Source organism: Nelumbo lutea, chromosome 7 (assembly GCF_056320005.1).
Source record: "Nelumbo lutea isolate HS-2025 chromosome 7, American lotus-T2T, whole genome shotgun sequence".
In the NCBI taxonomy this organism is placed as follows: domain Eukaryota; kingdom Viridiplantae; phylum Streptophyta; class Magnoliopsida; order Proteales; family Nelumbonaceae; genus Nelumbo; species Nelumbo lutea.
Genome location: NC_142690.1, coordinates 35,203,832 through 35,230,248, shown reverse-complemented (window position 1 = coordinate 35,230,248; position 26,417 = coordinate 35,203,832). Strand labels below are relative to the sequence as shown.

Genomic DNA, 26,417 nt, shown 5'->3' with positions numbered 1-26,417 from the left:
CCTTGATGTATTTCAACTTGTAAAATTTCAGTTCAGCAATCTAATTCTTTTTGATTCATTCAAATGGTCATGCATTGTATTTGAAGTTTCTTGAATAAGGGTGTGATTGTAGATTAATTCGGCCAACTAACCTTCAAAACTCAGATCTGAATTCTCAGATCTGAGATTGCAAGATCTGAATTGCTTGAAAGAGAATTCAGATCTGCAATTTTCAGATTGGGCGAATTAATCTACAGCTTGGAATTCCTAGAGTGCTTGAGAGAGACTCTAGGAATTCAGATCTACTATTCAAGAACTGAATTGAGTGCAAGGTTAGAGATAATTTGCACAATTCAGTTGGTGATCAATTCAGATTTGAATTGATGCCTTAGAAGTGTTTGAAGAAATGCATGCATGGGGATTAGATTCTTGCTAGAGATAGAAGAACCGTCACTCATGCATAGGATGAACATGCACTTGAGAGGGGCTGTTCATGACCTTGGGGTTTCACCAAACCAAGGCTCAATCATGATTCATTCGAATGATCCAAATTGATAGATTGCTGAATTCTGAGATTGACATTTACTGCTTACTCTTCTAACCTGAATTGAAGGCAATTGGGCCAATGATTTAGATAGATTTTAATTTAGGATTTCTTAGCTTTCATTAGAGTTTTGATTTATTTGTTGATCAGATAAGAAATGTTCAATTTAGTATTGGTAATTGTTTCCTAAATCCTCGTGGGAACGATACTTCACTCACTACTTTATTACTTGAACGGCTAGTGCACTTGCTAGTGTCACAATGAGCCACACATCAAGTTTTTGGCGCCGTTTCCGGGGACTTAGAGAAGCAATATTAGGAAACATTGAGAATTCTTAATCTGGTATCATTCAGCATTGCATTCATAGTTGGTTTAATTTGCTTAACTTTACATTTTAGCTTTGGACTGCAACTGCTGTACTACTGTAGTTATGTTTCTTCTTTCTTAAGTAGATTACTTTCTTTTTTTGGTTTTAGTTTCATTTTAATAAAGGCATATTTGATTTCTATTCAATCTTGGTGTTGTTCCCTTCAAAAAGAAAAAAAAAAATTTCACATAAACATGAGTGTTGCAGATCTGAGTTGCATTCGGCACTCAGATCAGCAGATTTCAGATCTGCAGCACTCAGCCGAAAAGAGTTGCTTGTGTTTCAGATTTTATTATTCTTTTCTTTCATTACAAAAAAAAAAAAAACAAATGAAAAAAAGGGGGAGATCTTTTGAACAACCAGAGGAGCAATTGAGAATTCGGATCAGAACTCAGATCTGAGTTCAGATCTGAATTCTGCTATTGCAGATCTGCAACAGTTCAGATCTGAGTTCCTCTGAACTCAGACCTGAACTGATGAAATTTTGAGGGGAATTGGGTGTCATCACCACCCCAATTCACTCGAGGGCACTTCTGCTATTCTGCAAAAACAATTTGGTAGCAATAATTGAAGGTAAGGCAATTGAGAATTCAGATCCAAACTCAGACTTGAGTTCAGATCTGAATTCTGCTGTTACAGATCTGCTCAGTTCAGATCTGAATTCCTCTGAACTCAGATCTGAACCGATGCAAGTTTGAGGTGAATTGGGTGCCATCACTACCCCAATCCACCCTATGATACATCCAACCTGCCTCAAGGGTGAATGGATAGCAAGGAATGAGAGAAATTCAAATCTGAAATGCAGTTGATATGATGTGAGGACTGAACTGATACAGAGCATACTATGAATTCTGGGTGGACTGAATTCTTGGCTTTACCCACTTGTAACCGAGCTACATTAGCTAAGGAGGTGTATGTTTGGATTGAATAATTGTTATGCCTCAGATACTTAAGAAAAATTAGCACTTTCCAAGTATTTGTATTAGCATTCAGATTTGTAGCAGGGCTGCTATAGTGCAACAGTTAGCAGACCTGATTTCAGATTTCTACAAAAGTTGTATGGACCGAATAGCTTGCAATACCAAACATTGCAGACCCAATTTTTAGGTCTTAGCAAGTGTTTGATATGCATCAGCTATACAGGTTTGAGCTTCAATTGTAGAGTTTAAAATCTTTAACCCAAGCCTAACTCAGGACTGGTTTTAGTTTATTTCAGATCCTTTTAAATTTTTTTTTTCCAGATCAGATCTGATTTCAGCCCTAAAGCATCACAGAATTGATTCCAACCTTAATGGATGTATATTGTAGTGTATACCAATGAGTGTGTATGAGATATCCAGCTCAGATCTGAATTATTATTTATTAATTTCTCTGAATTCAGATCTAAATTGGGTCTGAATTCAGATGTTGCAATCGATGGATGTAGATAAAGGAACCTTGAATAAGATGATTGGTTTAAATCTGCTTTTAGTATAATCGGCTTCATTTATTCATGATAGGATGTAGGTTTTGTATTCCAATACTTCACTTTACAGTGTGATAGGATTAGTTATTTATTTTCTTTTGTGAACATTGGCATTTTTATTGCTTTGACTTTAACAGTTTATGACAAGCAGACCTGAACTGGAAGAGATCCTTTACGACCCAGAGATTGAACGGACTCTCCATGTCCGTTTGAGAGCTGCTAAGCAAGTCAGACAAGAAGCACAAGAAATGGCTGAACAAAGAACTATGATGGATTATGCCAAGCCCACCCTCACCGGGACTGTCTCCAGCATTATCATGCCAACTATTGCTGCCAATAACTTCGAAATTAAACCGGCCATAATCCAAATGATACAAAATACGGTTCAGTTTTGTGGTATGGCCCATGAGGATCCGAATGCCCATATTGCTAACTTCTTGGAAATCTGTGACACCTTCAAACACAATGGGGTAAGTGATGATGCCATCCGGCTGAGGTTATTCCCATTTTCTTTGAAGGATAAAGCCAAAGCTTGGTTGAACTCATTACCGGCAGGATCTATAGCCACATGGGACGAAATGGCCAGCCGTTTTCTCTCTAAATATTTTCCCCCTTCTAAAACTGCTAAAATGAGGAATGACATCACTACTTTTTTCCAGCAAAAGGGGGAATCTTTATATGAATCATGGGAACGATACAAGGAGCTGTTAAGGAGAGTTCCTCACCATGGCCTCCCCATTTGGCTGCAAGTGCAGACTTTCTATAATGGTCTTACTGACTCAAATAAGACCATATTAGATGCTGCAGCCGGAGGATCCATAAATAATAAAACTCCTGAGGTTGCCCATGCACTTATTGAGGAAATGGCAGCCAACAATTATCAATGGCATTCGGAAAGGACTCAAACTAGGAAGCAGCAAGGCTTGCATAATGTTGACACTTATACAGCACTAGCTGCACAAATAGGAGCACTCAGTAAAAAAATAGATGAAATGCAGATAGCTGCCATGCATGTGCAGCCTCTTAATTGTGAATTGTGTGGGGGAGGCCACATCAGTACAGACTGCCAAGTTGGCAATCAGTTCAGACCATCTACTGAACAAGTTGACTATGTCAGCAATTCGTCAAGACAGCAGGGTTACCAGAGTCACCATACTTTTCATCCAGGATGGAGGGGACATTCAAACCAGTCCTGGCCAAATCAGCATATTTCCAAGCCGTTCCACCAGACTTATCATCAGCCTGAACCGAAATCCAATTTGGAGGAACTGATGACAAAATTTATAGCAGGTGCAGAAACTAGGTTCCAGAACCAGGAAGCCTCAATCAAAAACCTGGAAAACCAAGTGGGGCAATTGGCACAATTAATCGCTTCCAGACTGCCGGGAACTCTTCCAAGCAACACTGAAGTGAATCCACGAGAGCAGGTGCAAGCTATTACCTTAAGAAGTGGAAAAGAGTTGCCTGAGGTAGAAAAGAAGAATTGGGCTGAACCCAAGGCAGAAACAAGCCTTGGAACCAGACAACAGAAGACGGAACAACCAGAAGCACAACAAGGGATGCACCAACAACCGCAAGTTCCATTCCCTCACAGGCTGAAGCAACAAAAATTGGAGAAGGAATTTGGTGCTTACTAGATGTAAAGAAACACATCTTCTGTTGAATTGGGAGAAATGTCATTTTATGGTGCAAGAAGGCATAGTGCTTGGACACAAGATCTCTCAAAGAGGTATAGAAGTCGACAAGGCCAAGGTGGAGGCAATTGAAAAATTGCCAACCCCAACATCTGTTCGTTCTTTGAGAAGTTTCTTAGGACATGTCGGATTCTATAGAAGGTTTATTAAAGATTTCTCAAAAATTTCCAAGCCATTATCTACCTTGCTTCAGAAAGAAGTGCCTTTTGAATTTTCAACTGAATGTCTTCATGCTTTCAACATCTTGAAAGACAAATTGATCCATGCACCTATCATGGTAGCACCAGATTGGACCCTCCCATTTGAATTGATGTGTGATGCGAGTGATTTTGCTATAGGAGTTGTTTTAGGACAAAGAATGAACAAACATTTTCAGCCAATTTACTATGCTAGCAGAACCTTGACTAGACCCCAACTCAATTACACCACCACAGAAAAGGAGCTGTTAGCAGTAATATTTGCACTTGATAAGTTTCGTTCATATCTGATATTATCCAAGGTTGTTGTCCACACAGATCACTCGGCATTAAGGCACTTGCTTACCAAGCAAAATCAAAACCAAGACTGATCAGGTGGATCCTTTTATTGCAAGAGTTTGACATTGAGATTAGAGACCTGAAGGGTGCTGCAAACTTGGCTGCTGACCATCTCTCCCGGTTGGACACAGTAAGCTCAAAAGAGGAGGTAACCAGCAACATTCGAGAAGAATTTCCGGATGAGCAGTTGTACTCAATACAGAAATACTCATATCCTTGGTATGCTGATTTTGCTAATTATCTAGTTGCACAAGTCCTTCCTCCTAACCTTTCATATCAACAGAAAAAGAAATTCTTTTCTGATGTAAAATACTATCTGTGGGAGGAACCCTTTTTGTATAAATTGTGTGCAGATCAGATCATAAGGAGATGTGTCCCCGAGGAGGAGATGGAGTCGGTACTCCAATTTTGCCATGATAAAGAAGCAGGAGGTCATTTTGGAGCTAGTCGCACTGCAGCCAAGGTTTTGCAATCAGGTTTTTATTGGCCCACACTCTTCAAAGATGCCCATCGGTATGTGTCCACATGTGACAAATGCCAAAGATCGGGAAACATTTCCCGACGGAATGAAATGCCCCTTTCCAATATTTTAATCTATGAAATCTTTGATGTTTGGGGTATAGATTTCATGGGACCTTTCCCAAATTCTTTTGGGAATAAGTACATCCTCGTTGCAGTTGACTATGTATCCAAATGGGTAGAAGCCATGGCTTTACCCACAAATGACTCAAGAAGGGTGGTACACTTCCTAAAGAAGCTATTCTCCCGATTTGGCACTCCGCGAGCTATAATTAGTGATAGGGGAACTCACTTCTGCAATAGCCAATTTGAGAGGTTAATGCAGAAATATGGAATTACACATAAATTAGCTACCCCTTATCACCCTCAAACCAGTGGCCAAGTGGAGTTGGCTAACAGGGAACTCAAAAGAATTCTGGAAAAGACCGTAGCATCCGCCAGAAAAGATTGGTCCATCAAATTAGATGATGCATTATGGGCATACAGAACTGCATTTAAGACACCCATTGGCATGTCCCCCTACAGATTGGTTTTTGGTAAAGCATGCCATTTACCAGTTGAATTGGAACACAAGGCCTATTGGGCTCTTAAATTCTTAAATTTTGACATTCAGGCCACAGGGGCTAAAAGGCGGTTGCAATTGAATGAATTGGATGAATTCAGACTTACCACCTGTGAGAATGCCAAAGTTTATAAAGAAAGAATAAAAAACTGGCATGACAAGAACTTGCTGAGACGGGACTTTTATGTAGGCCAACAGGTATTGTTATATAATTCCCGTCTCCGCTTGTTTCCAGGTAAGCTGAGATCCAGGTGGTCTGGACCCTTTACCATTTCACAGGTTTTTCCCCATGGGGCTATAGAACTCACCCACCCGGTTCAGGGCACGTTTAAAGTAAATGGTCAGCGCCTGAAACCGTATTTAATGGGCAGTACTGTACCCCCTCCATCCACTGTTTATCTAGATAACCAATAATCTCTTATGCTTGCTCATGAACAAGTTAAGGAATCTTTTTGTCATTTATCTTTTTAGAATATTAGTTAGTAAAATAAAGATCTTTTTCTCAAAATTCCAATTCTTTAAGGACTCAGTTCATCATTTTCTTTTCTTTAGTTTGCTCTAGCAAGTGTGACTCCCTAACACTACGAACATTGAGGACAATGTTCATCTCAAGTGTGGGGGAGTGAGCCCGAGGCTAGGGTATGGGGGTTGAAACCATGCACCTCATGCACCCCAACACACATATGCAGGCAATGACATCACAAAAAAAAAAAAAAAAAAAGACTGGAACCCCTCAAGTTCATTACTATTTATTTGATGATTTTTTTTAAGAAGGAATTCAATGAGTTGAGGGAGACTGATGTACTTGTTAAGTTTTTATTCTTGTGAATGATCCAATTTGATATATGCAGGAGAAAAGGGGAGCTGAATATGCCTTTCAGCATGACTAGCCCTAACTTCTTTCATGTGTATGGAAGCCCTTGATTTCATTGTTAATGGTCAAGAAAACTAGTGCACATCTGAAATGTTGATTCTTGAGGTTCAATAATTGCAAAAGAAGGACAAAAGACCCAAATTGACTCCGCTATTCTGAGCTGAATAGTAAAACTAGCAGCTTAGAACATGAGTCCTATTTACCTACCTCAAACAAGTGACCAGTGTGAGATGGAGCATAAGATGCACTCACACCAAAAAAAAAAAAAAAAAAAAAAAAAAAAAGAAAAAGAGAAAAGTGTGAGATGGAGCATAAAATGCACTCACACCGAAAAGAAAAAAAAGGTGAGATGGAGCATAAAATGCACTCACCCTTAGAAATAAGTAATTGTGGTGACAACCGAGGTTCAAAGGGGCACTCTAAAGTTGAACTCTCATTGAGATTTAGTTACAGATGTGAAACTTAGTGAAATTTGATTATTAACCTTGACAATTAAGGAGCTGATTTATATATGAATTAGGAGTGAAGGCTAGACTATGATGAAATTCATATTCTCCTTTCCTCGGATCTGATACATATCTTAAATGGTAATTTACAAGAATAAGAGTTGAGCACTTACAAAAGTTCCCCGACTACTCAATGCATTTCTATCTTAAAAAGTTCACCAGGTAAATGGTGAGAACAGAAGGGGGGAATGTTAAGTTTATGGCTGATGTCTTTGCTTGAGGACAAGCAAAAGCTTAAGTGTGGGGGTATTTTGATGAACTTACAATTTATCTATAATTTTTGAGGACTTTAGCATGGATTTTTATGCCGGTTTTATTAATTTTTGCCTTAATTTAGCTTAATGCTAAGAATAGGTTCAGGGATAATCAATCCAAGAAAAGGAAGGAAAAAGGCAAGAAAAGAAGGTTCAAAAAGACCAATTTCAGTCCAGCCCGGTCGTGGAAGCAAGAGAGAGCACTTCGGCCCAAAAAGAGCAAGTGAATTCCTTGAGAAAACCCAAGAAAATAAAGCCTAGCTATGAGGAGAATTCGGCCAGCAAGGAAGGCCCATTTTTAGCCCAAATAACAGCCTAGAGTGTAGCCCACATGAGCTCAAAAGCAAGCTAAGTTGTAGCCCAAATAGCAGCCCAAAGGGAGCTAGGGGCGGCAACTTCTAGGAGTTTCTTGAAGAGAAGGAGGGAGCACTCTAGAAGGTTCATGAGGGGTGTAATACACCCCATTCTAGAGGCTTCAAGAAGGGGCAAGAGCCCCCTTGAAAAACTATATAAGGAGGCCTCCAGGAGGGGAGAAAGTTGTTCAATTGCTTGAGAGGAAGGCTCTCCCACTCTTAGAGGTTCGGCCACCTTGAGAGAAGAGAAGAGAAGAAGGCTAGGCGTAAGGAAGAAGAAGAAGAAGGGCTGAAGGAAGTTCAAGACAAGCAAGCTAGAAGAAGAAGGTGAGTTCGAATTGAGAGTTTGTGATTCAAAGATCTTCTGTAATAAATCATTTATAGTTTCATTCTCTTTTGATTTGAATTCAGTTTCTTAGTTATATGTTCTTTCTTCTTTCTCCTTGTTTCCATTCTTCCTTGATGTATTTCAACTTGTAAAATTTCAGTTCAGCAATCTAATTCTTTTTGATTCATTCAAATGGTCATGCATTGTATTTGAAGTTTCTTGAATAAGGGTGTGATTGTAGATTAATTCGGCCAACTAACCTTCAAAACTCAGATCTGAATTGCAAGATCTGAATTGCTTGAAAGAGAATTCAGATCTGCAATTTTCAGATTGGGCGAATTAATCTACAGCTTGGAATTCCTAGAGTGCTTGAGAGAGACTCTAGGAATTCAGATCTACTATTCAAGAACTGAATTGAGTGCAAGGTTAGAGATAATTTGCACAATTCAGTTGGTGATCAATTCAGATTTGAATTGATGCCTTAGAAGTGTTTGAAGAAATGCATGCATGGGGATTAGATTCTTGCTAGAGATAGAAGAACCGTCACTCATGCATAGGATGAACATGCACTTGAGAGAGGCTGTTCATGACCTTGGGGTTTCACCAAACCAAGGCTCAATCATGATTCATTCGAATGATCCAAATTGATAGATTGCTGAATTCTGAGATTGACATTTACTGCTTACTCTTCTAACCTGAATTGAAGGCAATTGGGCCAATGATTTAGATAGATTTTAATTTAGGATTTCTTAGCTTTCATTAGAGTTTTGATTTATTTGTTGATCAGATAAGAAATGTTCAATTTAGTATTGGTAATTATTTCCTAAATCCTCGTGGGAACAATACTTCACTCACTACTTTATTACTTGAACGGCTAGTGCACTTGCTAGTGTCACAATGAGCCACACATCAGGAGTATACAACAATATGTCTCCACCAAAACCCAGAATTGTAGGAATGGGATGTGTGGGCCTCACTAACACCCAAAACCTACAAAATACAATTATCTTGGCCCACCAAAGTTCAATATGTGTGCCCCACCAACACCTAAAACCTGTGAAATGCAATAATGCGGGCCCACCAACATAATAGGATGTGTGGGTCCACTGACACCCAAAACCTACAAAACACAACATTGTGGGTCCACCAACATCCAAAATCATAGGAATGAAATGTGTGGGGCCCGATTAATACCCAAAATTTTAAAAAAAGAACTCAATATTGTGGGTTTACCACCACTACCACCACCCATAATCTACAAAACACATTATTATGGGCGCACAACCAACCATAACCTGTAAAACGAACTTGTGTGGGCCTACCGACACATAAAGCCTTCATGAAAGATACATATGGCCCACATTTCCCATAATGTGTTCTTCAATATCCAAAAGAACATTATAATCCACCAAAATTGTAGTATCATTCAATCTAAAGTGTTAATATGTTTTTACTTCAATACTTTTTTAGGAAGATGATCACAAAGTAACAATAAGATGATCAAACATATCATCAAAGAGCAATAAACGCATGCTCTAATTGCAATAATCCACGCCTTGTTAGGAATGGCAACGGGGCGGGGTCATATTCCAAGTACCCGACCTGACTATAAAAGTAATCCTGTCCTTATTCCTGATCTCCACTGGAGATAAAGTTTGTCCTTTATCCCCGATCCCCGATGGGGATGGGTTTCTTGTGGAGACCCAAATTCCCAAAAGTGTTTTAGATAACAGTATTTGATGAGGGCAGATTTGAAGGGATAGGAAATCCATCACATGGACGCCCAAAGATTGCGGAATAAGGGGGCGAATTTCAAAAATTTTTCTCTCCCTTCAACTTGGAATCGAATTCCCTATTTAGAAAATCATATATTCAAGGATCATTCTTGAACCATAAACTGAACCAGATCTGAACCAAAAGGAGTAGGGAGAGATAATACTTGATACAAAGAATTAGGATCTCCCAATGGAGGTGTTCACGCCCAAGGAAGGATCCAAAATCTTCTCCCACTGAAGATGACGCAGTGCAGGGTGGAGCAGAATCAACAGTGTTCTTCCAAAAGAACTTGATTCTTCTCAAGAATCACCTGGACGGCTTGTGAATATAACTCCCACCAATCTTTTCTCCAAAAGATTGGAATCAAGATTCAATCTTGATTTCTCCCAAGAACTGGAGATCAAATTGCTATAGGCGGCGGCTACAGGAAAGAGGCAGCAAGAGAGTATTTGTAGGGTGCATAATTCTCTCTTCTGTGATTTCAGCTCTGAAGACAAGACTATCTATTGCTTGCTTGTGATTATGTCTAAAGGCTGCCGCCCCCTCTTCCTTTATAGACTTAAAGGGATCAACTCCTAATCCCATTAGGAGTTGCTAACCCAAATCATATATGGATTAGAAGTCCCTTTAAGATAAGGGATAACCATTATCTTATCTACAGATTAGATCAGCCATCTCCTAATCTAATTAGGAAGTTTCCATATCTAAATCTTACTTAGATATTGAACTCTCTAAGTGGATAGGGTGTGGGCACAATCCTATCAGCTGATCGATCTCAGAATTCGCCCCTTAAGTGACTAATCAAATTAGCCTAATTCGAAATGGGCTTAAGGCCCATTTAAGGTTATGTATTCATTTAGCCTTCCAAACTGCTGCCCAGTTGGGCTTCCTTGTATGGCGTGGGACCTAAACATCAGCCACATGGGTTCTGCCCAGCCTTGGTTACAAGGCCTGGCCGAATACACTGTTATGGATAGTGCACCCCCTGAAACCCATCAGATGGGCTCTAGGGCCCAACACTTACCCTAAGTGGTCCCTGGGCCAAGCCACCTTGTAACACCCAGGGACTGTGGGCAGATGCAAGATTAGCCCATCAGGTATTATCCTCAATGGTTTTACACTTAACCTCTCAGCCCATAATGATCATACACTGCCCGACAAGAGAGGACCTCTCCCTCGGCTGCAAGGAATAGTGTTGCACTCTCTCTTATATGGATCCCGGGAATTAAAACCTTTTGCAAATCATTTCGAAACCATAATGTATATACTTTTATATCTCATATAAAATATATTTTGCAAAAAAAATCTCAACGATTGAAATCAGCTGCCGGCAGTCTTGGTTTCCAACTGTGAGAGTGCATCCCCGATCACTATGATCACCCACTCAGATGAATTCTCAGACTGTCCCAACATACCCAGGTTTTGACCCCCGCTAAGGATCTCGCTGATTGGTACATCAAAGACAGCCTAATTCGACATCTAGTGCAGTATCATAATCGAGTCTAGGGGTCGGGTGTAACTTTCCAGTTTTTCCCACCAATCTCCAAGGTCCAGGGCAATACTAGAAATCTGGTCCAGTTCAAAGATTCAATTAGTCCTACACTATATGTGCCTAGGGTCTCTCCCCAGTAGCTGAGACAAGCCACCCCAACTGACTTGGTGGCACCACAGTGTCAGCCTTGTCAGGATAGGTCTCCATAGACCGACCCACTGGCTGTGAACATTCTAAACTAACACGAGTCTCATTAAGTGTCCAGTTTAAGGGTATTACACAGAAACATACCAAGGGAACATGAATCAAATATGCACTTTTATTCATTTACAGTAAACTCAGAAAGTACATCATTTTGATTGAAGATAAGGGCATACAAAACTGTCTAACAGCTCCCACTTGGACTTAGGTCCAATCAGGTACTAGCCGGAGTCCCATGCTTTCCATGTGTTTCTCAAATACTTTCTGTGATAGTGGCTTTGTCAATGGGTCTGCTACATTTTCCGTTGACGCTACCTTCTGAATCAGGACGTCCCCTCTACCAACAATCTCCCTTAGTACAAGGTACTTCCTCTCGATGTGCTTCGACTTCGAATGGGCTCGTGGCTCCTTAGCCTGAGCAATAGCTTCATTGTTGTCACACAACAATGGGATGGGTGATGTGTTGGACGGAACTACTCTCAACTCGTGAACGAACTTCCTCATCCACACGGCTTTAGTAGTGAATTACCCTTGGATCTGTAGTGAATTACCATCGAATACTAGACAAAACTCTTTTATCTTTCGAAGGTACTTTAGTATGTTTTTCACAGCAATCCAGTGCTCCTGCCCTGGGTTGGCCTGAAATCGGCTTACTACACTCACCGCCTGAGCAATGTCAGGACGAGTGCACAGCATGGCATACATGATGCTCCCCACGGCAGAGGCATAGGGAACGTCTTTCATGCCATCAATCTCCTCATAAGTCTTGGGAGACATCTTCTTGGAGAGAGTGACTCCGTGCCTGAAAGGAACATTTCCTTTCTTGGAGTTTTCCATGCTGTATCTTTTGACTATTTTGTCAATGTAGGCAGATTGGGATAATCTAATTATCCGCTTCGATCTATCTCTATAGAGTCAAAGACCCAGTATATAGGAGGTTTCTCCAAGATCTTTCATTGAGAATTGCTATGAAAGTATTATTTTGACCATAGAAAACATTCCTACATCATTCCCAATGAGTAGAATGTCATCTAAATACAAAACCAAGAAGGTAACCTTATCTCCACTGTACTTCCTGTAAACACAGGGTTCATCTGGATTCTGCTCGAAGTCAAATGATTTGATAGCAGAGTCAAAACGTATGTTCCAAATCTATTGAGTTTACATACCATGTTTTCCTGACTCGCAGCTATGAAGCCTTACGGCTGCTGCTACAGCTAGCAGGATCCTAATGGATTTAAGCATGGCCACAACCGAAAAGTATTCCTCATAATCGATGCCCTCTTTCTGAGTGTAACCTTTCGCCACCAGACGAGCTTTGAAGGTGTCAACCCTACCATCGGGGCCCTTCTTCCCCTTGTAAATCCATTTGCAACTGATTGCTTTTACCCCGGAGGGCGGATCTACTAGAGTTCAGACTCCATTGGTCTCCATCGAGTCCATCTCTGCTCTCATGGCCTCCACCCACTTCTGGGAATCTATGTCTAACATAGCTTCCGCGTAAGTCACGAGATCCTCCTCACTAGTCAAGGTTTCCACCAAGTAACTATCCTGGTCATAACCATAATGGACTGGTAGCCTAGATACCCGAGTGGATTTTCTAAGTTGGTCACTACCTAGAACTTGTGGGACATCTCCCACTACTCCTAAGCTCTCCTCATCAAGAACAATTTCCTGACGATGGGTGTCTAGGATGTAATCGGTCTCCAAGAATTGGGCATTTCGACCGTAGAACACTTTCTACTCACTTGGGTCATAGAATATGTAACCTACAGAGCCTTTTGGGTAGCGTATAAATAGGCAACGACTGGTCTTGGATTCCAACTTGTCTGCACTCGTTCTTTTAACGTGTGCTGGATAACCCCAAATCTTCAAGTGTCTGACACTTGGTTTATTTCCGGTCCAAAGTTCATATGGAGTGTTCGGAACCGATTTGGTTGGAACCCGATTCAGTACGTAAATCGCAGTCTCTAATGCATAACCCCAAAAGGATGTGGGTAACTCTGAGTGTATGAGAAGTGACCGGACCATATCCAATAAGGTCCTATTCCTCCTCTCTGAAACACCGTTAAGTTGTGGTGTAGCAGGAGGAGTCAATTGTGATATTATCCCATTGTCCTTTAAGTAGTCACTGAATTCGTCAGAGAGATACTCACCACCTCGATCAGATCAAAGGGCTTTTATTTTTCTCCCTAATTGTTTCTCGACCTCTTGTCTAAACTCTTTGAACTTTTCAAAGAATTCAGACTTGTGTCTTATTAGGTACACGTAACCATATCGTGAGAAATCATCTGTGAAGGTGATGAAATACACGTGTTGATTTTGTGTCGTAACACTTAGGTGACCACATATATCCGTATGTATTAGGTCAAGTGTGCCTGTACATCTTTCAGGCTTACCGTTAAATGGCCATTTCATAATCTTGCCTTGTAGGCAAGGCTCACAGGTGGGAGGATCTTCTACAGTTAGAAAATCCAAAGGACCATCTTTTACCAACCTTGTGATTTAGTCAACATCGATGTGGCCAAGTCAGTAATGCCACAGACACGTGGGATTAACTGTATTACGGGCTCTCTTCTAGGGGATTTTAGTCGACGTAGTTTCGGTTATGTTAGTTTCTAGAGAAGGATGTATAACATAGAGATCATTCTCCAGTTCCCCGTATGCGATGAATCTGTTATTTTCTTTTGATAGTAATCGTATTATTAAAGAAGACAAAATAACAATCTGCACACAGTTTTGAAACAAAAATCAAATTTCTTCTTTAATTTTGTACATAAAGACAATCTTTTAGTACAATAGTTCATTCTCTAAAAAATAACTCCACTATTCCTATGGCCGCGGCTGCAACAGTTGCAGTAGTCCCCAAGTAGAGAGTGACTTCTCCTTCACTCAACCTTCTACTTACCTTGAACCCCTGCAGTGAGTTACACGCATGAGTTGAAGCCTCGGAGTCAATACACCAGGACAAAGAAGCTACCAAGAAAATGGTTTCTATAACACAAAATTCGAAATTACCTTTCTTGGATTCCAAGTAGGCAGGACAATTCCTTTTCCAGTGGCTGGTCTTCTTGGAGAAGTGACAGGCATCCAATGCTTTGTCTTTCTTCTGCTTCTTACCCTTAGTGGCTTTTTTCTGAGGCTTCTTTGCCTTCCACTTTCTCTTGCCCTTCTTGCGAGATTCAACAAGCATAGCTACAGGCTCATCCTTTCTAATCAGTTCTTCGGCTCTTTGCAACATATTGCTGAGCTCTTGGAAGCTGACATTCAGCTTGTTCATGTTATAGTTCATGATGAATGAATTAATGAAAGGAGGCAAAGAATTAAGGATAGCATCTATCTGGGTTGCAAGGCCCAGCCCGGATCCAAGAGCCTCCAGTTCGTTGATGTATCCCATCATCCGAAGACAATGGTCGTGAACTTGTTGGCCCTTGGACATTTGTGTGGTCATGAACTGTTTCAAGACCTTTTGTCGAGTAGAATGATTATGCTCTTCATACATCATCCTCAGACTGTCCAATATGTCCTTGGCAAGTTCGATCTGATCAAACTGCCTCTGTATTGGGTTGTCCAAGGAGGCAATGATGTAACACCGGGAAAGGGAGTTTTTCTCCTCCCATTCCGGATAGTCTCTCCTTTGAGCCTCAGAAGCCCTATCACCCGGACGCTGCGGGGCAGGATTCTTTGCCACTTTGTCCAGCTTTTTAGAAGCTAGGACCAACATAAGGTTCCTATACCAATCGGCATATTTTGTGCCCTTAAGCTTGTTGTCATCAAGAAGTTTTGCAAATGATCCGTTTGCCATTTTCTGATAAAAAAGCAAACATCAGTCCACAATCTAATTTGATTCATGTTCATTTCATAGATATGGATTTTAATCTACGATCCATTTCCATTTATTCATCTATGAGATTTTCCTCCTTTCTTAGTGGCAGATATTATGAGTTATCTCTAAAAATGTGGGAAATCACATGGGGTGCATGGAGCCAACTGTTTCAGCTGCATAACCCCACCACCTTTCTGTGAAGGATCATATCCACTCATCATATGAGTTTTCCCTTTGGCCTCTATCAGACAAGGTTCAAATCCATTTTCCGGTGAACCTTTCTGTCCAGTGAGTGCTTACCCATCATATTCGTGAACGCCAAGGAACCATGAGAGAGTTCCCATTTTCTGGTGATGCCCCTCCCACATCGGTCTATGACGCCCCTATCATCTTATGAAACACTCAGATAAGCCCAACAGCAAATGGATTGCCCATTTTCTGGTGTGTTTCCTCATTACTGAAGGACCCATCCTCATGCCAATGATGAAAGGCCTTTAGAGAGTTCATCATATGAATCTCCCTATCACTTGCACTCATATTAGTTGGAGGGAACAGTTAATTACGCCCTAGTTTGATTTAGGTCAAACCAAAGTGGCTCCCACTGACTTTCATAAAGTCAGATTTTGGTGGGCCTTTAATCGGCTAGGGTTCTGCACATAACCTCTCGATGAGGTGTGGGGCCCACCACTGAGGGAGGTCATCCAATGACCAGAAGGGACACCATGGCAATGATGTGCATTCAGCCATGGTGTGCGCAAGAGCCACTATCGAATGAGCATGGGCCAAGCACTTATGGCCCATGTACGGAGCACATCACACATCCATACATCTCATGCAGGGATAAATTGATCCAATCAATTAATTATCTAGGTATATGGGCTGAATTAGGGTTACTCAGTTCGACCCATATAACTTTATCTTTTGAAGTGGGCTTTTAGCAATTTTAACTATTTAAAACTGGGCCTTTATAGGTTGGGCCAAATTAACCATTTAATTAAATATCAATCCTCAAGCCCATTAGTGGGAAAAATAAGGCTGACTTTTAGCTTTGATTAAACCCTAGATTTGGTCCAAACAGTTTGAACCAATCTTGGTCCGAATGGGTCTAGGGTTTGATCTTTAATTAAATCCTTAATTCAAGAAAATAATCTGAAATTAAATAACTGATAAAAGAAAATCAAGAATCAGTTAATCAGGGCTGTTCGCACACTCCATCCTGCAAAACAGAGGTTAGATTACAGATTGCAGTTTCTCAAACTGCAAATCGCAGATAGCAAATGTCACATCTGCGAAATCTCCTTCTCTGTGCCGCCATCTTCGATCCAAAATTAAAATTAAGTAGAAATCCTATTTCTATTAATAATTATATCAGATCGAATGCCTATACATTGAGTCTAAAAATAAAAAAAATTATTTACAGACCAAATGTAATAAATAAATTCAAGAAACTACAAATCTTGCAGTTCTCCCTACGCAAACCAAGATTTCGATCTCCTCTTGTACGAACAGCCCATAAATTAAGAAAATCATATAGAACTATTCTAAATAATAATCAGATTTATATAAAATTAATTTCAGATTATTTGCGCATCAGTTTTGGGAACAAATTTCCGAAAACCCATATTGGCGCAAATGGGGTAGAATGCCTTCTCCCTATTTGCGCAGGTTCAGATCTGAAACAGAATGGTTCAAGATTTGAACCATGGCTCTGATACCACTGAAGGGATAAGAAATCCATCACATGGACACCCAAAGATTGCGGAATAAGGGGGCGTATTTCAAAAATTTTTCTCTCCCTTCAACTGGGAATCAAATTCCTTATTTAGAAAATCATATTTTCAAGGATCATTCTTGAACCATAAACTGAACCAGATCTGAACCAAAAGGACTAGGGAGAGATAATACCTGATACAAGGAAGTAGTATCTCCCAATGGAGGTGTTCACGCCCAAGGAAGGATCCAAAAACTGCTCCCACTGAAGATGGCGTAGTGCAGGGTGGAGCATAATCAGCAGTGTTCTTCCAAAAGAACTTGATTCTTCTCAAGAATCCCCTGGACGGATTGTGAATACAACTCCAACCAATCTTTTCTCCGAAAGATTGGAATCAAGATCCAATCTTGATTTCTCCCAAGAACTGGAGATCGAACTGCTGTAGGCGGTGGCTGTAGGAAGGAGGCGGCGGCTGTAGGAAGGAGGCGGCAAGAAAGTATTTGTAGGGTGCAGAATTCTCTCTTCTGTGATTTCAGCTCTGAAGACAAGATTATCTATTGCTTGCTTGTGATTATGTCTAAAGGCTGCCGCCCCCTCTTCCTTTTATAGACTTAAAGGAATCAACTTCTACTCCTAATAGGAGTTGCTAACCCAAATCATATCTGGATTAGAAGTCCGTTTAAGATAAGGGATAACCCTTATCTTATCTACAGATTAGATCAACCATCTCCTAATCTATTTAGGAAGTTTCCAGATCTAAATTTTATTTAGATCTTGAACTCTCTAAGTGGATACGGTGTGGGCCCAATCCTATCAGCTGATCCATCTCAGAATTCGCCCCTTAAGTGACCAATCAAATTAGCCTAGTTCGAAATGGGCTTAAGGTCCATTTAAGGTTATGTATTCATTTAGCCTTCCAAACTACTGCTCGGTTGGGCTTCCTTGTATGGCGTGGGACCCAAACATTGATCTACACATCAGCCACATGGGTTCTGCCCAGCCTTGGTTACAAGGCCTGGCCGAATACACTGTTATGGACAGTGCACCCCCTGAAATCCATCAGATGGGCTCTATGGGCTCAACAGTTACCCTTAGTTGTCCCTAGGCCAAGCCACCTTGTAACACGCAGGGACTGTGGGCAGATGCAAGATTATCCCATCAGGTATTAACCTCAATGGTTTTACACTTAGCCTCTCAGCCCATAATGATCATACACTGCCCGACAAGAGAGGACATCTCCCTCGGTTGCAAGGAACAGTGTTGCACTCTCTGCTTATATGTATAATGGGAATTAAAACCTTTTGCAAATCATTTCGAAACCATAATGTATATACTTTTATATCTCATATAAAATATATTTTACAAAACAAATCTCAACGATTGAAATCACCTGCAGACAGTCTTGGTTTCCATCCGAGAGAGTGCATCCCCGATCATTACCTTTGTCCGACAAAGGGGCTGATCTTGTCACTATGATCACCCACTCAGATGAATTCTCAGACTATCCCAACATACCCAGGTTTTGACCCCCGCTAAGGATCTCACTGATTGGTACATCAAAGACAACCTAATCCGACACCTAGTGCAGTATCATAATCGAGTCTAGGGGTCGGGTGTAACTTTCCAGTTTTGCCCATCAATCTCCAAGGTCCAGGGCAATACTAGAAATCTGGTCCAGTTCAAAGATTCAATTAATCCTACACTGTTTGTGCCTAGGGTCTCACCCCGGTAGCTGAGACAGGCCACCCCAACTGACTTGGTGGTACCACAGTGGCAGCCTTGTCAGGATAGGTCTCCCAGACCAACCCACTAGCTGTGAACATTCTAAACTAACACGAGTCTCATTAAGTGTTCAGTTTAAGGGTGTTACACAGAAACATACCAAGGGAACATGAATCAAATATGCACTTTTATTCATTTACAATAAACTCATAAAGTACATCATTTTGATTGAAGCTAAGGGCATACAAAACTGTCTAACAGGATTTGGCCCTCCAGTGAAAATATGACACCTTTCACCTCATGCCAACTAAGTGCAGTCTCTTGAAAATTGGTAGCTTGCCACTTAGGGGCAGCTCGACACTTATAGGCAGCCTGGCGTCAAGCGAAGAGCTCGCCATTTAGGGGCAGCTCGGCACTTACAGGCAGCCTGGCGTCTTACGAAGAGCTCGCCACTTAGGGGCAGCTCGGCACCTATAGGCAGATCGGGATAGGTAGCTCGCCACTTAGGGGCAGCTCGATATAGGTAGCTTGCCTCTCTTGGGCAACTCAGCATAGGCAGCTTGCCACAAGCAGCTGACCACTCCACAGGTAGCCTGGCATCTTACGAAGAGCTCAACACTTACAGGCAGCTTGGCATAGGTAGCTCGCCACTTAGGGGCAACTCGGTGTATCGCAGGAAGATCTCCTGCCTGACATCTGTACCTGATAGATCCGAAGACCTGTGCCCATGTCTCTCGCTAGGCGGCACCATGCCTGCCAGCCCTGAGAGCTATCCCTTGCCTGGAAGAGTCGTACCCTACAACAGTTGCTTGCACCCGCCACCTCAGATCTGGTAGTAACGGCTGTGGCAGAGAGATAGAGGCGGTTATGCCTGACTTGACAGAGGCGGTTACGCCTAATTTGACTAGACACCGCTATATAAGGACTCCGACCCCCAAAGACAAGGTGGAAGAAGAAAAATGGAGGTAATCCCTTCTCTCTAGCTCTCTCATTTCTATAATATCATCTTCTAGCTCTCTACAATCAGAGTGTTAACTTAAGCATCGGAGAGTCCCCGTCGGGTAAATCACCCCGTGTCCCCTAATTCAGTTCTCGCAGGTCCCTTATGTCCCACCACCTACAAAGAGGAGGAAAAGATGGAGTTCTCGCAGGTCCCTCACCTCCCGCCACCTACAATGGAGAGTAGATCACCACATGCAGAGGGCAGTTGGGTTGCACTACACCAGGGAGTTCCACCATTCTTTGAGTCACAGGCCACCTAGGAGTAGGTCAAATGACGAGTCCACCAAGGTAGCTCACTATCAGGGAGCTCAGAATAGCCCTCCCACAGGCAGTTCACCACTAGGGAGCTTGGCATAGCTCTCCCCCAGGCAGTTCACCATCAAGGAGCTCGATATAGCTCTCCCCCAAGCAGTTCGCCATCAGGGAGCTCGACATAGCTCTCCCCCATGCAGTTCGCCATCAGGGAGCTTGGCATAGCTCGCCCCTAGGTAGTTCGTCACCAGGGAGCGCCACCATCCTCTGAGTCACAAGTCACCTAGGAGCCGGTCAAATGATGAGGTACTTAGCTAAAAAATAAAAAATTGGTACGTGACCAGAACCAGTTACATCAATTGGCGTTGTCTGTGGGAACACGTGAAAAAAAGCTAAGTTCCCATCCTACGAAGGATAAATTCTCATCTTACAAAAAGCTAAGTCCTCTCCTCCCAAAACGCTAAGTCTTCACTTTTTAGAAACTGAAGCACTCTATTTATAGTTTCCTTTATGTATGAATTCAAAGATTATGTAGGGAGCTAACAGGTTAAGTAGCTCTACTAACTTTACTTTCAATTCAATAAAACCTCGTTTGTCCTCTTCGTAAGGTCCCCCCTACAAAGATGAACTCTTTGTGGCTTCCACAGGAGTTGGCAGCCAACAGACTGCACGAGCGCCCTTGCTGGTCGAGCCTTCCAAGGCTCCCGTGTGAGCTGGCGACCTAAAGTTAGTAGTGCTGCCCCCGAAGGTCGATCTTCTAGTAGCTTCTTGTAGGAGTTGGTGACCGACATTACGAGGCTGACGCAACACAATCATAGCTCTAAGGCACCTCACAGGTAGTTCGACACCCGATCAGCCCGACACCTCACAGGTAGCTCGGTGCCTTATAGTCAGCTCGACACCTGGTTAGCTCAACACCTCACAGGCAGCTCGGCACCTGGTCAGTTCGACACCTGGTCAGCTTGACGCCTTAGGGGCAGCTTGACAATGGTAAGCTCGGCACCTCACAGGCAGCTCGGCACCCAGTCAGCCCGACACCCCACAAGTAGCTCAGCACTTGGTCAGCTTGGTGCCTCACAGGAAGCTCGCACCTGGTCAACTTGGCACCCCACAGGCAGTGCAACACCTGGTCAGCCCGACACCACATAAGTCCCAGTCGCCTCTTTGGCATGGGCAAAGTCAAGAAGTCACTCCCAAAGCCTACGGGCCACATTACTGTTGAAAAACCCAATCGCATCTACAGTATGGGCAACACAACTGCTTAAAACCCGGTCGCCTCTTTGGCAAGGGAAAAATCAAGAATAGTGGACTACGAGTCGCTCCCAAAGCCTACGGGCCACATTACTGCTTAAGACCCAGTCGCTTCTTCAGCATGGGCAAAATCAGCAAAAGTAGACTATAAGTTGCCCCCAGAGCCTATGGGCTACAGTACTGAATTGGCAGAGACCTCCTCACCATACAGGTAGCTCGCTAGTTACAAGCAGCTCCTAGAGCCTAAGAAACTAGATCAACGCTTACTAGCTCATCGACTTACGGGCCAAAAGGAGAAATCTACTCCCTTCACCGAGTTACTCTCTGCTAGGAAGTGGGGGGCAAATGATGAGGGCGGATTTGGCCCTCCAGTGAAAATATGACACCTGCCACCTCATGCAAACTAAGTGCAGCCTCTTGACCACTTGGTAGCTTGCCACTTAGGGGTAGCTCGGCACCTACAGGCAGCTCGGCATAGGTAGCTCGCCACTTAGGGGCAGCTCGACATAGGTAGCTCGCCACTTAGGGGCAACTCGGCATAGGCATTTTGCCACAGGCACCTGGCCACTCCACAAGTAGCCTGGCGTCTTACGAAGAGCTCGACACTTACAGGCAACTCAACATAGGTAGCTCGCAACTTAGGGGCAGCTCGGCGTATCGGAGGAAGATCTCCTACCTGACAACCATACCTGACAGATCCGGAAACCTACGCTCACGTCTCTCGCTAGGCGGCGCCGTGCCTGCCAGCCCTGAGAGCTGTCCCTTGCTTGACAGAGCTGTACCCTGCAACAGCTGCCTACACCCGCCACCTCAGCTCTGGCAGTGTCAGCTGTGGTAGAGAGACAAAGGCGATTATGCCTGACTTGATAGAGGCGGTTACTCTAGATTTGACTGGACACCGCTATATAAGGACTCCGACCCCCAAAGACAAGGTGGAAGAAGAGAAATGGTGGTAATCCCTACTCTCTAGCTCTCTCATTTCTATAATATCATTTTCAAGCTCTCTACAATCAGAGTGCTGAGTTAAGCATCGGAGAATCCCCGCTGGGTAAATACCCCTGAGTCCCCTAATTTAGTTCTCGCAGGTCCCTCAGCTCCCACCGCCTACATAGAGGAAAAGATGGAGTTCTTGCAGGTTCCTCAGCTCCCGCCGACTACAGAGGAGAGAAGATCACCTCATGTAGAGGGCAATCGGGTTGCGTTACACCAGGGATCTCCACCATTCTCTGAGTCACAGGCGGCCTAGGAGCAGGTCAAATGACGAGTCCACCAAGGTAGCTCACTATCAAGGAGCTCGACATAGCCCTCCCCCTGGCAGTTCGCCACTAGGTAGCTCGGCATAGCTCTCCCCCAGGAAGTTCGCCATTAGGGAGCTCAACATAGCTCTCCCCCAAGCAGTTCGCCATCAGGGAGCTCGACATAGCTCTCCCCCAGGCAGTTCGCCATCAGGGAGCTCGACATAGCTCTCCCTAGGAAATTCGCCATCAGGGAGCTCGACATAGCTCTCCCCCAGGTAGTTCACCACCCGGGAGCACCACCATCCTCTGAGTCACAGGTCACCTAGGAGCACGTCAAATGACGAGGTAGTTAGCCAAAGAATAAAAAATTGGTACGTGACCAGAACCGGTTACATCAGTATTTATTTGAAAAATATATTTATTTAAAATAAGCAAATGTTTTAAATTATAAATAATTTTTTAAATATGTTTTGATATATATATATATATATATATATAAATATAAATAATATATATACATAATTGGGATCGGGGTGGGGGAGACCTCAATCCCCATCCCTGACCCCAACCCCGGTTGAAGATTCCTATTAATCCCCGTTCCCGTCCTTGCTCCATCAAAACAATCCCCATCCCCAACCCAATCGAGTTGGGAAAGTCGGACCCCGACAGGGATTTGGAAAATTGCCATCCCTACGCCTTATCCAATAGATGGGTTAGGTGTTTGAATTTTTTGTTTTCACTTCATAATGTTTCGGATTATAATTATCAGCCTAAATGAAATTGGAAAGATGCAATTGCATGTTTGCTACAGATATACATCCAAACATCCAATGTATTAAAATATCACTCGCCATAAAAAATCCATCTCCGTAATTATTTTCGATTTAGGCCATCCAAAGTTTCACCAGTCCATGCCTACATGAACACATCGGTCCTCATCTAATTATATACATTTCTTATACGTACCCATATGAAATAAATAATACCAAAGCATGATTAGTTTCTGTGGTGTTTTATTAATAAACTCAAAAAGACACAAGCAGACAAATGGGTTTTAAGCTCAAGTTTAATACAAGATGTTAACATAATCAAGGTTGATACAAGTCAAATTTCAAGAATACTGATTCAAAATAAACTCATGAATCAGGCTCAAGCTTCAACGTAACCGGTCCTCCATATATCTAGCTCAATTTAAGGGTAGGTTGTCATGCTGACTAGTTTGAGGGTATGTGTGCTGTTCGGTTTCTGAATTTAGGTCATAACTCAGTTCAATGTGGAGATAGATAAATCCAGTTCTCACACCAATACCGAAAACATCTATCATATCATATGGAGAAAATGAAAAAACTTTATGAGTGGGAATTGGAGAGGAAGACCGAAGATGAGGGTGTTGAAGATGCCGATGGTGATGATGCCATGCATGGAAGATGATTAGGAGGGTTAAAAAAATTGTGATGAATAGGATAATAAGATGAGTGACTCGCTTGATGAAAACTTATTTATCAAAGAGAGCTCTAGCTCTTACCTTCTTGTTAAAGAAAACTCTAGATCTCCTACTAAAGAGAGCTCTAAGTCTCCTATTAAAGAAGGCTCTAGTCTTCCTGTTAAAGATGAGACAGCTATTATACAAGGGATTCCTACCAAAGAGAGACCAATCAAGGTAAAAAAGAAACTCTCCTCTTAGGAAGTTTCCCATTGAAGTTCCTTCCTTATTTTTCTATATCTATACTTGTAATTATTTCTAAATTATTCGTTATTGCTCTTGTATATATTCAGCTTTGTACATACTCTCAATGTCAATGAAATTCGACCTATTCTTTTAGATCATCTTCTTCACATTGTTTTATAACTTGGTATCAGAGCCATGGCTTACAACACATCCATTGGATCTAAAGCAATGAGCTCAAGTTCATCCCTTTCCCAGACCTCTTCTCTACCTATGAGTATCAACTGAATTCCCAACATCTCTCATTACTTGACAATCAAGTTCAATGGTGACAACTTTCTGCTCTGGAAGGCTTAATTGCTTCTACTTCTTCGAGCCCATAAGCTGATGGGGCTAATTGATGGATCTGCCAAGCCTCCTGAAGAAGAGATACCTAATCCCAGTAAGAAAATTCTGAACCCAGAGTTCTTTACCCGGATACAGTTATATCAGCTGGTTCTAAGCTGCCTTGTTGTTTCTCTAACTGAGGAAGTCCTGGCACAAATTGTTAGACTTTCCACAACTTCCGAAGTTTGGAGTGCTCTGGAAAGATCATTCTCTTCTCATTCTTGATATAGGGTACTACAACTTAAGCACCAGCTTCAGAACATTAAGAAGGGAAATCTCTCCATCAATGATTATGTCCAGAAAGCCAAGACTATTACAGATAATCTTTTTGCAGTTTGAAAACTAGTAGCGAAAGAAGATCTGGTTCAATATATTTTATCCAGTTTGGGAAGTGAGTATGAATCTCTTATTATATCCATCACCAATCAAACTTGATGAAGGGTGATTTGGTCCGACCTCATAATCAAGCGACACGTGTACGTGACTTGACATGAGCAGATCGACACGTGGACATGACAACGTAGATGACAACTCAGCAAGTATCAGCTCGCTATGGAATGAGCTCAGGTACAATAATGTCCCGAGCTGAAGGTACTTCAAGACGAGTTCATCCCAGTTCGCGAATTAAAATGATCAAGTTCACGGTAGTCTAGACCCAGGCAAGTGAGACACCTCGGAGACGACTAACCTTGGGTAGAACCACCTCGGCATGTCACCAATAGTTCATCACAAGTAGCTCGCCACCAGGTAGCTCGCTACATGGCTGCTCGTTATCGAGTAGCCCGGTGTCCCAAGAGAAGCTTCCTACCTGACAACTGTACTTTCCGAACCCCGAAGTCTCTTGTTTGACGATGTAGTATCTGACAACTCTGAGGACTGCACTCATTGTCCCTCATCTGGCGGCATCGTGCCTGCCAACCCTGGGGGTTGTTTCCTGCCTAGCGGGACCGTACCCTACAACGGTCGCATTAGCCCACCTGCTCCCTAGTTCTGACGATAACAGCTAATCACTCCAAGGCGTTACCTGACAACATATCACCGCGGTAGAGATTTGGGATCAGCCCCTCCAAACCTGCCAGAATGTTAGTATATAAAGACTTCAACCCCCAGGGGCCAAGGTATCGCATATTCACCACTCTCTAGCTTTCTCATCTCCTTGTAAACTCGCTTTCTTCTAACTTGCAACCGAGTACTAACTTAAGCATCGGAGTGTTCCCGCTGAGTAAGCAACCCCGGGTTCCTTCATCTCTTTTCACGTAGGTATCCCTTGCCCGTTGCCAGCTAGAAGCACTATCACTTCCAGCTAGGAGTGGTCGGATTGCGCATCATCAATTGGTGCCGTCTATAGGAAGCATTTCAAAAAGCTTTCTCTACTAAACTTTTGCCAGCATTAATGATGTCTTCTAGCAATGTCGGGCAGAACAACAAAATGAACACTTATGGGGGGCACCTTTAGTCTCCCACTGTGTGTATCAGCTAGTTTACTATACCTCTCAGCACCTTCGGGGTCCCCATGCAAGACCTACCCCAAGTTGCCAAGGCAATGAACACCTCATTCCCTCCTGCGGTGAACACCACCTTCATTGAACCCTCCATGGTTCCTCCCGCCGTGGGGCAAAACCAGCTGGGTGACCTAGTGCAGTGCGTGCAAGCTATTCAGGCCTAGATGCAGCAAGTCCAGAAGTTTCAGCACTACCAATAGCAAGTCCTATGTCATTTCTATCAGCAACAGTTCCCAACACTGCAGCAAAGCCGACAACCAGCTCAGCTGTGGTGCCCGATAACACCGCAGAATCAGTAGATGCTCAACCACCACTGAGGTAGCTGCCCTCCTCATAGAGGGGAAACCTCCCAAGCCTCATCCCATAGCAAGAGAGAGCCAGTAGCTCCAACCGCATCACGGTTACAAGGT

The 26,417-nt window shown here is 42.7% G+C and overlaps 1 non-coding gene across 1 annotated transcript; it reads right to left on the bottom strand.

The window, feature by feature from the left end:
* Positions 1–2,981: 2,981 nt before the first annotated feature.
* Positions 2,982–3,088, bottom strand: LOC148846072 (small nucleolar RNA R71). The gene has a single exon (XR_016102763.1). It is a non-coding gene; the product is annotated as a small nucleolar RNA R71 (small nucleolar RNA).
* Between the last annotated feature and the right edge of the window lie 23,329 nt (positions 3,089–26,417).